Consider the following 15744-nt stretch of genomic DNA (forward strand, 5'->3'; position numbering starts at 1 on the left):
TGATGGAGCTATTGGAAGTGAACAGAACCAGTGCTGGAGAGAAAGCATGGCAGGAGGAGAATCTAATGGAGCTGCAGACAGAGAGGCAACATTAGACACAGAACTGACGAGCATGAAGCTGAACACGAGGAGGCCAAGTTACCACTGATGGTAGCAGGACAAGCTGGCGAACACTGGCATGTGGCGCTGGTTTAAAAAGCCTCCTGCTGATTGCCCTGGGATGAGGAGCAGGTGAGATGCTAAAAACAAAACCCTAGAAGATGGAAGCTGGAACTCTTCTCACAGACAGGAAAAACTCCAGTCACTCAAATCATGTGGAGAAATAGTCCTGACAATGTCAGTAGCTAGGATGGCAGGGAGTTAGATGACTGGAGAGTGAGATCGTGTAAAAAGAAACACAAAAATCTTCAGCTCGAAATTAAAAGCACGACTGTCTTAGATATATTAATGTCTCAGTGAAGAGCTGTCTCTTAGCTACAACGTTGTGATTAAGTGTTAAACTAAGCATGATAAAATTATACACAGACATAGAAAATGTTTTTGTGTGAGCAAAGAAAGTTGTTCTAGGAAGACAACATATTTTCTTTGTTGACAGTCACATCTCTGTAACAGTGCTTTTGTGGTTTTTGTGTATGTGTCATATCTGTGCTCAAAGTAGAGATGTGACGTGAACAGGAAATGTGGCTGCTACGCTGTTGCTGTATTTGTACTGAGAAGAAGTACAAATGTTTGATATCATTTTATTTGTTTAGCTTGAGAAGAAGTGGCTGTAAATAAAGCTAGCATTTTGCCTTGTTTCTTTTTTGTTGTAAATCAACTTTTTGAATGTCTTTCTTTTTTGTATAAAACTTAGAGAAAACATGTTTTAAAAATATTGAAATATTGAAACTGGACAAATAAAATGATATCATTTTATTTGTGACATCAAGACATCAGTCTTTTGGTTTTATTTTTGTTTGTTCTTTTTTTTTTTTTTTTTTTTTTTTACCAAACTGGGAGCATCTAATGATGTGCCAAATAAAGTGGCAAAAATATCTTCATTATTTTATGTGTTATTTGCAAGGCTATTATCGTTAACGAAAACTAGAAGTGAAAAAACATTTTCGTTAACGGAAATAAAAATAAAAACAAAAAAGGAAAACTAACTAAAACTGTAATGAGTGTTCACAAAACTAACTAAAATTAACTGCATTTATAGCAAAAATGTGTTTAGTTTTCATTGATGTGTGCGTGTCATACAAGAGTCAAGGGTGAAAATGAAGTTTAGTTTCCAGATTTTTTTCTTGCTGTGTCTCATTATGCCAGCAGGTGGCAGCACGTTAGTCGAGTCGTCTGTGTTGCTGCTCCGTCCACGCGCAGAATCATGTCAGGAAAAGTCGGGAGCCAGAGTCCAATTTGGGATTACTTTGAATATGACTGTGTTTTGGATAAAGCAAGTGTCTTGTAGTGGAAACAGACAAATTATGAGGGACATTTCTAAAGGGAAAAAAATCCCACAAACCTTAAAGTGCACTTGAAAAGCTCACACAAGAAGGCTAACCTAGCTTAGCTTGAGAAGGTAAGGGAGCACACTCAACCCTCATCCCCAGAAAACAGAAGCTAACCCCAGGCAAGGCAGCGTGATGCATCCCGAGACAACAGGACGGGGATATCTACACAACTGTGTGAGTCAATTACCTTCAAAAAGTTTATCAATTCACTTGAACCAAAATTACGAACACCCGGTGCTGCGAGAGTTAATAGTCTTATTGGGGCCAAGATATACATTTTATAGTTGCCTGGTATCAATGGTTGTTCATCTGCCTTTATTTATTTATTTAAAGAACCCATAGGTGGGAATGTGAGTTGTCTGTCTCTGCGTGTTAGCCCTGCGACAGACAGGCGACCTGTCCAGGGTGCAGTATGGTAGCTGGAATAGCAACATACCCAAGGATGAGCAGAATGACTGATATGATGAAACTGGGATTTTGTTACACTTAATTATTGCAAACACAACTAAAACTATAACTGAAACTAATCAAAACTAAACTGAAACTAAGGATTTTCAAAAAAATAAAAACTAAACTAAACTAGCAAACAATTGGTAAAAACGAATTAAAACTGATATAAAATTGAAAATCTGAAGTCAAAACTAAATAAAAATAAAAACTAATGAAAATTGCAAAACTATTAAAACCCTGATGAGAACTGCACAAGCTTGTTGTGTTATCTGGATGACCTTATGGTCTATGCCACATCTGAACAGGTGGCACTTGAACGTCTGCAGCTGGTTTTCTCGCGACTTTCTGCCAACAACCTGAAGCTCTCACCTAAGAAATGCCACTTTCTTCAGCGGTCTGTGAAGTTCCTGGGACACATCATATGTGGTGAGGGTGTGAAAACAGACCCAAGTAAAATGCAGGCTATAGACAATGTGCAGAAAGACCTGATGGAGTCTGACGGGGTGACACTGTGTGCGAGGAAAATCAGGTCCTTCCTAGGAATGGTTCTCTACTACCATCATTTTGTTGAGTGGTGCTCTGCAAAAACTAAGCCACTGTTTGATCCTGTGGCTGAACCGGCTGTGATACGCATAAGAGGTAGAGGCCATAAGCCTAAATTTAAAAGGGGCCACGTAGAGCTGGGCGATAGAACGATAACGATATGTATTGCGAAATAACTTTTTCTCGATAGAAAAGTTAAACTATTGCGATAGGCCTCATCTCTCTTGTCCTCTTAAAAAAAAGAACAGCCAATCCAAATTAAGTAGCGCAGAGCCGAACCAATCACAGCCGCAGTGTCATGTCACGTGACTATACGTGATATATATATATATATATATATATATATATATATATATTAGGGGTGCAACGATACAACAAAATTCACGGTTCGGTTCGGTTCGATACTTTGGTGTCACGGTTCGATATTTTTTCGATACAAAAAAAATGTTCATGCCTTTTTATTAATTTGTCATTTATTAAATTTTCACGGCACATTCTGCACCACATCTCTGTGCGTTCATCATTTGTTTGAAGCTAGCTCACCTCCTGCAACCACTTTTCCGAGAATACGTGCTTCTTTTGTGGTTCGGACTCCTTCTGACATTTCTTTGGAGGTGGAGGAACATCACAGTAATTGCTTAAAGGAGCTTCTTCGACATCTTTAAGAGTTCTAAACAAATGTCTGTCCTCTTCCTTAAAATCTTATGTACGCAAACACGCGTTGCAACTTCTTATCTTGTGCGGGTTTTTATTTTGACAGCGAATGCCACCTGCGGACCACTTATGTGCAGCCCTGGTTATTTAGCTCGTCATATTGCAGCCACAGAAATTCTTTTGTCCATGAAACCATAAAGCTGCACTTTCTTTTTGCCTTATAGTCTGATATGTCATAACCTTTCCGTTTTGTCACTTCTTCACCCTGACCTGTCTTATTTGGCTCAGCAGAACTAAAATATATATCCTGCTGCTTTTACACACGCACTAACATAACGCTCAGCGATTCTCTGCGCGATCAACCTCTCACATGTTTAAGCTGCAGGAGATTTCACTTGTCATGTTTGCATAGTAAACTAACGATTGATAAGACGATGTCAGAGGAATTGGTGCGCAAATTATCATCACTCACCAATCAGTGCTGTCGCTTTCTATACACAGTTCACGCGATTGCAAAGTGAAAGCAAAAAACAAGCGCAAATTCAAACGCGATTTCAGTATGTCACATATTGACAGTGGCCGATGCCAATGACATAATTACCCAGCTACATTTCCAAAAGAATGCAAAAGCATTGACATATATTTTTCCTTCCTACGATAGGCCGACGGGCAGGGCAGAGATAGATTTTGGTAGCCCGACTGGAAAAAAGCCCCAGGACGTCGGGCTAGCGATTTTGCGAGCCCTGTATCTGATTGAGGAATCACTCATCTTTGGAAAAGAGAGTTTATTATGGAGAAATGTCTCTTTCCAAAATAAAAGCTATACTATACGCTTCTTCTGGGCTATATTCTCAGCAGCATATTAAACATATCAGGTCCCCATAAGGAGAATCATGTGCTAACGGCTGTCTAAATGACTCAGGTAAAGTTTGTAGCATGCGTGCTTGTTTTTGTCTGCTTCCACTTGTCTTTGCACGAGGATGATGTCGGAGTAAATGTGCAGTCATATTGGTTGTGTTCCCACTAGTGCTGTCAGCGTTAATCTGAAATGACGTTAAGGTCACAACACGGCAAATCTCCGTTAACGAGCTACCGCGGATCGCCTCATGAGTGGGGCTGGAAGACGTCAACACATTAACGAGCTAACTGCGCTAACACACTAGTTCCCACCAATTGAGCATTGCTGGCACATCCAACATACTGTTTTACTTTTGTCCATGATGTGCTTACCTTCAGGGTCATACGTCACATGAAAACCAAAATAGTTCCAAACGCCAGATCTGAATGAGGGTGGGGGAGGTTCAATTTGCCATGTTGCAACGAGCTTAACTTCTGTCTAGCTAGCTTGCCCTGCGCTCAGTGAATCTGTGTTCGACTACTCCGCCTAGGCTGCACTGTCGAGCGCAGATCCACTGAGCGCTCAACACAGACAGCATCGTCAGAAGGAAAGTTGATAAAATAAATTAAAAATGTTGTATCGTTCGATACATATGCGTACCGAACCGAAAGCACTGTATCGAACGGTTCGATATCGATACGAGTATCGTTGCACCCCTAATATATATATATATATATATATATATATATATATATATATATATATATATATATATATATATATATATATATATCTATAGAGAGAGAGAGAGAGAGATAGAGATATATATATAGAGATATAGAGATATAGAGATATATATAGATCTATCTATATATATCTATCTCTACCTCTACAGACATTTTCATTCAGGTAAGTTCTAAATAAGTTCATATTATTCTTTATAGCCTGTTAGTTTTATTTTCAATGTGCTCTGAGGTCATAGCACAAACATGCAGAACTACCTTTTATTTATAGAGTTGCTAATTATTTGGCATTAATGCAGCAAACCAGCCTATGAAATGAATGAAACCAATCCTGACTGGGTTCCAACACTACACATGGGGCACTACGAAATCCCTGCTTCAAACTACATGCTACATACCACCATGCCAATCAGATTACTTCTTCCATGTGAGGGTAAAAAGGTGACCCTCCTGGATAAGATGGCAAAGGTTTGCTGCGTTTTGGTGAACATGTGCCCCAGTGTGGTAGTAAAACCAGGGAAAAATGCTCTTGCTAAATACTGTTAAGTCTTGTGCTCTTTATGTAGTGATAAGTTTTCAAAAGAGTAAATTACATGCTAGCAGTGGGTGATATTATATAAATGATGTTATGTAAACATTTTGTCATTTGTAAACTATACATGACATTGATTTTTACATTGTAACTGATGTGATGTTCTACAAAGTGCTTTTAATCAAAAATAGGCAAACATTTCTTTGTTTCTTTATTCAACTTTTGAACAGTGGTACTTAGTAAGTACAGTTCAGTTAAGTATTTACATGCCCCCCTAGATTAAAATATGGGTTATTCAGAACAGAACTATGCTTGGAAAATATTGTTCCATCAGTTGATCCAACTCCTCCACAGTAGCAGGTGGAATTTTTCTTGAGGACGGCTTCTTTTACTTGTCACAACGAATGGTCTGTTTATGTTTTGATCAAGAACCTTTTTTTGGGCAGCTGAAGTAAAGTCTTTCTTATGGCCAACCTCTGGCTGTATCTTGGTCACATTACCCAGCATGCAGGTTCATCTGTAACAGTCCTTGTGCCACAGATCCGCACTGTTGCTTCTACATTAAACAGAAGAGCAGTGACATGGCTGCAGGTCTCCACGACTCCGGCCATACAGCTGCAGTGGGCGGCTTCAACCTTCTCTGTGATGCTCACAGTGACCCATGGCTACAATGCTACAATTCAGTCTTTAAGAGTGCAGTACCTGAAACACACACAGATAAAGTTACTTTAAAGACAAGAACTTTAATGAGCCAAGACCGACACAAATGTGTTTTATCTACTTTCAAATCCATTTATCATAAATGTAACAAATAAAGTGTTTTTATGTATCCATCTATAGAACGATGCATGTTATATTCTAAATCTGCATGTTTGTTTTAGAAACCTATCAGCAAAAAATTAACCTAAAGTGTGTAATGCAAGGATGTAATCACTTTCAAGAGGGAGAAAACATAATGTTCGACTTCAAGTGACAATTGTGGACACCTAATATGATAAGGAGATTCTGCAGGTCATTAATCAATGTATAAAACTAAAACAATGTATTTTTAGTGACACAGCACACAAACAAGGAAGCAAGATGTGTAATTAGGATTATTTATAATAAATATGAATTAATAAGGGCAATTTCTTTAACCATAAAGAATAACTAAATCCTTCAGGACAATGTCACATCAATGCACTGAACTCACTATGTTATCCACCTAACAGCCTCCACGTGTTCTCACTGTAATTTCCCCCTCATGAATGAATTTATGCTGCACTAATTTGAATGTTCGGGGGGAATCAAACGCATTTTACTCGCAGTACTCAAGCTGACTTACCTTTGCTTGAATGACGGCGTACTCACAACGTGGAGGCTTAAAAATAGCCAAATCTTGTACCCAGTCCTTGGTGAACCGGATGTGCGCCTCCAGAGATTTATAATTGCGAAATTATAAAGGTGTAGTTGCTGCTATCACTCATTTAAGGGTTTCTCAGAGTGAGGTTGAAGTCTGAAGTGTCCAGAGCATCAGGCCTCATTGATGTGCGCCCTCTGTAACGCTGGTTTTGCCCTTTCAGATCATCTGTTTCCTCTCGTCGTAGGTGGACAGATTTGGGGTGGAGATCATTGCGAGTCCACAGCACTGTGGGATTTTCCTCAGGTATAAAACCTGAGTACTTGCAAGGCAACAGCACAGATTTTTCCCCCTCATATACCTCCACCACCGGAGCCAGGGCATGCTGGGAAACTGGAAGGAGACACAAGCACACACAACAAAAACACTTATGTGTATGCAGTAGATTTTTTCCTTGGGTTCATATAAAGTGGTTTCAGAAAGTTGCAGAATATGTAACGTAACTCTCAGCCATGTTTTATGAAAAGTATTCAAACATGGATTCTTCCTGTCCAACACACACTGACTGAAAGGACATCAAAGATGTTAAAGAAAACTGATGGATGACTGAACAACACTGAGGTGAAAGGAGGAAACCATCTCTTATTTATATCAGCATTTGGTTGAAAATGAACACAGATACAAGCAGATCTGAGCCCTGCAGGGCTAACAACGACACCGCAGTCCATTCATTTTTAACAAATAACCTCACCATGCAACAACATCAAATGAGGCAGAAACACAACCACACAGAAAACAAACAGTTTATTAGCAAATAGACATCCCAGTGTTACAGCACATAAAAGTGTCACCACTGACAATGTTACACACAACTGGCAACACAACCAATTTTCATCTGTATCATTGGACAAGTTTTTTTTCTTCTTCTCTTTTTGCCATAGTCGTTAATCTTGTCAAACGTCACTACTTTCTGGCAGGTTTGTGGTTCTATCAGTAAGAAACAGAGACGTCTGGAACACACAGATAGTTCGTCTTAAACAGATATGAACTCAGCTGTAACCCTGTGAGCGCCCTGCATGAAGTCCCAGAGGGGGTTATAAGGAATAAAGTCAAGTACAGTCAGTTTACATCCAGTAAACTCATGTTAGACTTTATGTTGTCTAAAAGCACAAACAGCTGTGTTGTTGTGTTTGCATTCAAAGAGCGCTCTTACCGAGTACGAGGAGCAGGAGTGGCAGCAACATCTTCATCTCCAGTTAAAGTCCTGATAACAACAACACGCAGCTGCTGATGCACTACAGGTTTGGTCCTCTTAATATAACCTGATCATTTCCTGTTGAGCCTTCAAAATATTTATTTATTCATTTTTTCTTTTTACAGCAAATGACAGAATCAAATTTAGAGGAGAAACAACACGTCTACAGGGCTGTTTGCTGCTCTACACTGTTAGAAAAAGCATCTTGAAAAAATGGTGATATTCCGGCAGCTGGGGCGCCAAAATACGACCGTATAATTAAAGAAAATAACTCCCGCATAAAAATACGGTTATTTCCAGTAATGAAAATACAATTAGTTGCGCTAATTTGACATGGGATCTCGCCTTTTTGAAGTGCCGCTAAACATTAAATTAGGAATATGTTAATGTGATTAAACAATGAAATCATCTATAAATAGGAAAAAAAAAATCTTTAAAAAACGGTAATATTCCAGCAGCTGGGGCGCCAAAATACGACCGTAAAATAACAGAAAATAACTGTCCCATAAAAATACGGTCATTTTCAGTAATGAAAATAGAGTTTGTTGCGCTAATTTTACATGGGATTCACTTTTCCAAGTGCGTTTAGACATTAAATTAGGAACATTTTAATGTGATCAAACAATGAAATTACCTATAAACAAGGTTGATGAATGTGGCAATATGAATCATAATACGTAAATGTACAGAAATATACAGTTGGTTTAAATAATAATGGATTGTACGCCCTGGGACAGAGGCGAGGCTGCCATATCGCACCGTCGGCCCCTTTGGGCATCACTAGTAGGCGGTAGGTTCACCACGGACACAACGACGGAGAGTGTCCGAGCCGGGGCGCGAACCGGCAACCTTCTGATCACAAGGCGAACTGGCAACTCTTCAGCTATGATCACCCTAACTAGCAATGATAACAATACTTATGTGATGTAACACAAGCTTATAGGAATCATGTTATATACTTTGTCACAGCATTATATTTGAATTCAACAGTTCAATCTTTCAAATAACGGACAGATATTTGTGAAATCATGATACATTTGTGAATCTGTATCTAAATATGCATATGTACAGACAGATACATTTAATAATCATGAAAATTATGTTTCATTACAGTGATTTAACGTTAATTTACATTCAAAATGTGAAGTCAAAGTCTATTTACGTAACTTTAATGATATTCTAGAAGAACAGAACATTACTGTAAAATGCAGTAAAATACCTTCATATTAGGGTTTTTTCCTACGGTCGCAGCCATACCCGTGACCTTGTTGTTAGTTCACATTCATTGGCTGATGTTTAGCGTCATGTTATTTATATTAATTGCATTTCCTACCTCTACATTTCTTTTTTAAAATATATAATTAGCACAGCGTGGCCGTGCAATGTCTTACATTGTGGCACACAGAGAAATCTTAACAAAGAAGCTCACAGAGAAAAATTGAGCTTGTTATTCAACCCCAAGCTGGTAGGGGGAGCTCTTTATTAAAACACTTGCTGGTGCTACAATGTGCCTCAAAGTTCAACAACAGCACAACAGAAGTCACTCATGGTACAGCACTCGCTCTACAAAACAACAACTGTCAGACACTCTGCACCACGGCATAAACACAACATTCAAGATAACAGTTAAAAGTAACGTAACCACAAACATTAAAACAAGAACATCTAAACAGCAGCACATGTCCCAACGCATGATGGGAGAGAACTAGCTGTTCCCCCAACACGCCACAATATGTTTTTTTTTAGTTTTTATTCCTTTTAATTATATTTTCACTTGTTACCTCTGAATATATCCTATTGAATTATAGGTGACATGAAATTTTCAGCAAAATTATAATTCAAATACTCCTTTAATGATTGATTATTCTCATTAATTTTCGATCATTTTATATATTTTTCCATAGTATTACATTTGGATTTAACAGATCATTCTCTCACATAACAGACAAATATTCGTGAAATTATGATACATTTCTGGATTTATTTTTACAATCTAAATATGCATATGTACAAAAAAATATATAAAAAAAACAAGTAAATTGTGTTTTATTACATTTACAGTGTTGTTATGTTATTTTACATATGACGTGTCAGATCACAGTCTACTTATGTAAATGTAATGATATTCTAGAAAAACAGTACACAACTGTAAAATACACAGTAAAATAATTTGACATTACTATTTTTTGGAACAGTGTATGGGATTAATATTCTGCTGTCATTTGAAACTTAAATTTAGAAATTAAACTTTAAGCTTTACAAAACTGACAGTAGGATTTTAAGCTGCTGTTTGACTCACTTGTTGTCACGGTCCTGGACCTGTGGCCCAGTGTTTAGATTTTGTATTATTGTTTTTGGGCTGTTTTCTTCTATTGTTCAACGTTACTAGTTTTTTGGTGTCTGTTTTGTATTTCCGAGCTCGTGGATTCCTTTGCTCCTTATGTCACTCTGGTCCCTGTACTGTGTTAGTATTGTCTCTGAGTTCAGTCTGTGGATTTCCTGTTTTACTTTGAAGGTCTTTGAAGTCCCTGTCAGTCAGTACTTGTTGTCCTGTTGTTAGCATCATTTCTCCCTCCTGTGTCTCTCCTGATGTTTTCTTGTGTATTTTGGTTCTAGCTCCAGTTTAAGTTTTCTGTTTGGTTTTCCTTGGTCAGCAATAAAGCTGCTTTCAAGTTCATGTTTTGCCTCAATGAGTCCACCGTGTGGGTCCTCTTCTCCTGGCTGCACAGCATACACCATGACACTTGTCATTTTTCAAAGACATAACTTTGTTTCTTAGTTTTTTGGGTTTTTTTTTTGTAAAAGTTAAAAAATAGAAAGAAAAACTAAAAGGAAAATTGAATTTAAAAATATTAATTTAATTGAATAACGAGAAACCTTATATTTAATTCTAATAAATGTTTGTAATTTGGATGTTTAAGTTAACAAATCTCATATCTAAAGACTTAAATACTTAAATACAACACTGAAATAGCCACAAAAAAAGTACTGTACCATAAGAAACTGGGAAAAATTCAAAGTACCTGGATCACAAACTATAAAATATTCTTTAAACTAAACAGATCATCTGAGGAAGCTAAGGTGCTGGTCATCAAAAACATGGTGGATCCCCAAAAATATCAGTCAGCAGCATGAGCTAGACTCTAAACAAGTTAACAAACAACCACACAAATCACTTATGAAACACACTGAAAGGAACAACTCAGCTACATCTGGAAGAAACAGCTGCATCCATCAGACAGAATTGAAAACATTAAACTATACGGATCACACACAGGAATATCAAATACACCCAGAAAACAGCTTCTTCTCTAATATCAATAATGACTGCTGCTATTATACAAATGAACAAACAGGGGATTCAAATTGAGAAGTTTCCACTTTAACTGTAGAGGTCTATAGATTTTAATCATATCAAGGAATATCTAAACCAGTTTTCATATCCACTCGGTGTCATTGCCTTATCTGACACTTTGATTAATAGGGATAAAGGAGCAGACTTTGAACTGGAGGGTTATGAACTCAGGTGTATAATTCAGAGAAACAAAGGTGGAGGAGCAGTGGCCTCAGTATGTGGACAAATGTCTGAAACTGAACGTGGTGATGACAGTGATTGATGATGTGTTAAATGCATAACAGTTTAAACCTAAGTAATAATCTCCAGGTAGTAAAAAAACATGCTGTGTGAAGCTGTTCTCTAAGATTAGCAGAACCACATCACATCCTGCAGCTCTCACAGACACGTTTTTATAAATGACATTGAATATAAAACAGGAAGTGGACTTCTCATTAGTGACATCAGTGACCATCTTCCAGTTTCTACACTCTGTGATGGCAATTACAAGATTAATAATTTGGACAGGAATAAAGATTACAGACAAGTAAGAACAGAGGAAATGATAAATGCTTTAAAAACAAATCAGAATTTTAAACAAATATGAGTAATGAGTATTCTATATTTTCAATATCAGTGTTTAAGTGACTCATCAGGAAGTTAGACCGCGACCGTTTGTGTGTGGTGAGAAGAGAAACTGTCAGAAAACAACAGAAGTGGAAAAGTGTTAGAAGTAATAATAGTGGGGTAAGAGTGGGAGGCAGAGGAAGGAGGGACAAGACTGGACAACCATATAAAACACAGTGTATTAACAGTGTTGGGGAGTAGCGGAATACATGTACCGCTGTTACGTATTTAAAATACAAAATATGAGTAACTGTATTCCGTTACAGTTACCGTTTAAAAAGGTGGTATTTAGAATACAGTTACTTTGTTGAAATAAATGGGTTTCGATCTTTTCCTGTTTCATTTGTTAGGCTATGCAAAGAAAAGAACAAATCTTTCCACAGATGATGTTTATATGTTGATTAATGATTTTCTGAATTAAAATGTGAACTGAGGCTTATCTGCTAAAAAATAAATAATGATTAAATAAATTACTACTTTTCCTGTTAGTACTTTGTCCTAATAACTTTGAAACAGTAACATCTAGAGCAATCTTTTCACCTCTGATTAAATCTTACAAGTGTTAGCTTTATTTTGATACCAACATTGTTCACACAGAGTTTGTAATTGCAGAGAAATACTCCATTTATTTTGTGCATGCTATTTTCCAGCATGAAGCTCAGCAGATTAGGGAGTTAGCAGGAAGTTAGCAGGTTAAGAAATTCGCTCACTAGCATTTCTAGCTAGCTCCAAGACTTGAAATTAAAGTGTTCTTAAATTCAGAAACCTTCGCACTGAGAATACTGTCTGACTCCGGATTGCTGGGGCAGCACTCTGAGCACACGTGCCCTGAGATCTCTCTCCACCTCCTCAAGCTCACCTGTGGAGGAATTTCCAAGCCATCTGAGAGATATATCTCTCCACTGTGTCTTACATCTGTCCCAGGGCCTCCGTCCGAGGAGTCTTTTCAGTCAGGAGGCTGAACCACCTCAGCTGCTTCCTTTAAATGTGGAGAATTTGCAGCTCTGCTGTTTGGGAACAACCACACACCTGCCTCCTGCTTGAGGGAGAGCCCAGCCACCCTTCAGAGGAAGCTCTGTTCTTTTCCATCAGCGAGCTCATTTTTCTAGTCCAGGGCTCAAGGCTGTGAGTAACATAGACTGGATGAAGCTTTGCCTTCATGCTCAGCTCGATCTTCACCAAAGCAGATCAACACAGCTGTGTGATGGTGAGCCTGACTACATCCAGTCAGGATCTCTCAGCATCACACACCAGCATAGGCTCCTTCCCCATCAGAGGGGTGACTCTCCCTGTTACTGTAGCCAGATTTGTCAACTGGGGATTGGGCCATTCCAGTTGACAGGACCTCCACCCTGACCGCAAAGCACCAAAACTGAGTAATTGAGTAATCTATCAATTAAGTGAATAATCACACATGAAATACTTTTGTCTGAAGAAAAACAGGTATTTCAAAATGAACTCGTTTCTATTTTAGAAATAACAATATTTTAAAGTTTAACTAAACCAATATCTGCCCAAAACCCAACCAAACCCAGCATTGTATTTATGTGTTTGCAAGTTTTAAAGAAAAGATTTTCTTAAATGCAAAAATATGTAATTAATCTGAAGTACAGACAAAGTCAAATATAACAAAGCATAAAACATGAATCTTTACTCGGCAAATGTAAAGTCGCTCTCACTTCTCTGTTATTTCTGTCTTGGACAGAAGCCTCTCTTGATTCTCACAGGGCACCAGTGTTGGTCAAGTTACTTGAAAAAAGTAATCGGATTACAGTAATCTCTGCAGGGCACACATCATTGCATTTGTATTTTGTACAGTGCATTAATTTAAATCATCACACACACACACCACACAGTGAGATTATCTGCCTTAAACTGTAGTGTGAGTGCAGATTGATCTGCATTCAGTTTCTTACCATTTATGAGGAGCAGAATCACCAGCAACGTCTTCATCCTCCTGTAAAAAGCTCAAACAAACACAAAGTCCTTTAAATCTGCTGCTGACTGAACAAAGAAAAAAAACACTCAGCAATTTTTCTCCAGCTGTAAGCACATAAAGAAAGTTCACTTTTGTTTTTAAGGGGAAGTCAGACATGTGAAATGAAACTGACACTCTTTACAGCCCACAACTTCCACCTCAGTGCTCACACAAGGCTCATTAGCAGACTGACATGTATTAAATGTCATTTTAAAAACTGTTGCCATGATTAAAATGTTTAAGTTTGATAACTTAAAGCTTCAGCATGTCTCTATATTTGTGATAAGAACCTATTACTCACATAAATCTTAACTCTGGGCCTCAAACGTAAAGTCACAGGGGACTAGGAGCTTATCTAAGCTGTCATAGGCGGAAATCTCTGAAATCATCCATATGACAAATCTCATATATAAGTTTGAATGTATTGTAATGTTCAGATTTTTCAGGAGGAATTCCTGGAGAAATATCTGTCTTTTAAAAAGATTTAATTCGCTTTAGCAGGTGAAATGACAATTTACAGCTCTGGAACGTGACGTGATACTTCAGTCAGCCTCAGACCAAGGACAGTCACACCGAACAAAGCTCTCGACCTTCCAAAGACAGAGTGCCAACTCACATGAGCACAATTACATTGTAAATCAAATAATTACAACAGGTTTATTTAATAACTAAACTAAACTTTAATAACTACAAGTAATTTTGGATCATTAATGACCTGTTGCGTAACATGCAACCCTCTTTCACATTTTAGCTAATTTGTCCAATTACCTGAAATTAAGGACTTCACAGTAATAAGGAGGAGACCACAGTCCATGCTAGTTATTTTGTGGATATATAATCTCTTTTTAGATGTTTCTGAAAAACTGTGTTTCAGTTACAGTCCACGTAAACATAATTAGTTTCTTTTTTAAAAAGTTTGCTTCATCAACAGCTTCAAATGCATGGTGCCTGCTGCAAATGATAAAACTCCACACAGCGCAGCTCAGTATGCACACAGACACTTTATTCTGTGTTATAGTTCATATACACACTATTATGCAGGACCATTTGTTAAAATTATGTGTAAGATCATTTACACAATAACTGTAAAACATTTTGTGACCACACTACTTTAAATTATTTTTAATGGTTGTTGCACAGAACATGCTGCAGTAATTTATAAGCACATTTAATTTGGGAGCCTCTTTTAATCTGAACATGATTGCTTCAGATTTGATCATCCTAAATAATCATGTTTATGATGTTTTCTACCTTTGTTTTTCTTTTTTAGCATAGAGGACGTATTGATTTTACTTAAACAAAAGTTGATGCCACAACAGAATTGAAGTTGTGTCTGGACAGAGAAGATCTTCCAGACAGAGGCCTTCTCCAGTAGCAGAGAAAATAAAAGCTGCATCTGCTTTCAGTGTTTGTTTGTTTTTTCTTTTCTTTTATATGATTTGCTGTGTCAAGATGGCTTGCCGTCAGCTGTTACCTGTTTTGTTTGTGGTAGCTTTGTTTACATGTATTTTCTTCAAAAATGTCTCTACTCTTCTGGTGTATGACTTCCATTGTTCCTCTGCTGTGATCCACCTTTCTCCAGGAGGAAATGCCACAGAAGGCGAGGGAAACAGGGCGGCGTGTTGGTAAAATTCAAAAACTGAATGACTGCCCCGGGCTCTTTGGGGCTCCAATGAGCTGTCGCATTTTCTTAATTAAGTCTTCACAAAAGGTTAAGAAAATTAACAGCTACCCACCATCATAAATCAAGGGTAAAGTACACTGATTACTACTAAAGATGACTAAAGATGTTTGCTCTTATTTTAGCCCATGGAATAAAGATGGTTACTAGTTCTAGATATTTTGGATTATCCAGAACTAATAAATAGGGGTGAGTTTTTGAAAAAGGACTTTTCAGGTGCTTCGGTGGTTAGCACTTGATAGGTTTGGAGCATAAACCTATTCGATGGAACGTTAAGGAC

At 37.7% G+C, this 15744-nt stretch overlaps 1 long non-coding RNA gene across 1 annotated transcript; it reads right to left on the reverse strand.

Moving 5' to 3' along the window:
- Window positions 1–5756: 5756 nt before the first annotated feature.
- LOC148103094 (uncharacterized) lies at window positions 5757–7934 on the reverse strand. Its single transcript, XR_015718625.1, has 3 exons — window positions 7803–7934; window positions 6575–6982; window positions 5757–5952 (listed from the first exon to the last, which is right to left on the reverse strand). It is a non-coding gene; the product is annotated as an uncharacterized LOC148103094 (long non-coding RNA).
- Between the last annotated feature and the right edge of the window lie 7810 nt (window positions 7935–15744).

The sequence above is a fragment of the Neolamprologus brichardi genome, chromosome 3, assembly GCF_056152115.1.
Source record: "Neolamprologus brichardi isolate AB-2024 chromosome 3, ASM5615211v1, whole genome shotgun sequence".
Taxonomy (NCBI): Eukaryota; Metazoa; Chordata; class Actinopteri; order Cichliformes; family Cichlidae; genus Neolamprologus; species Neolamprologus brichardi.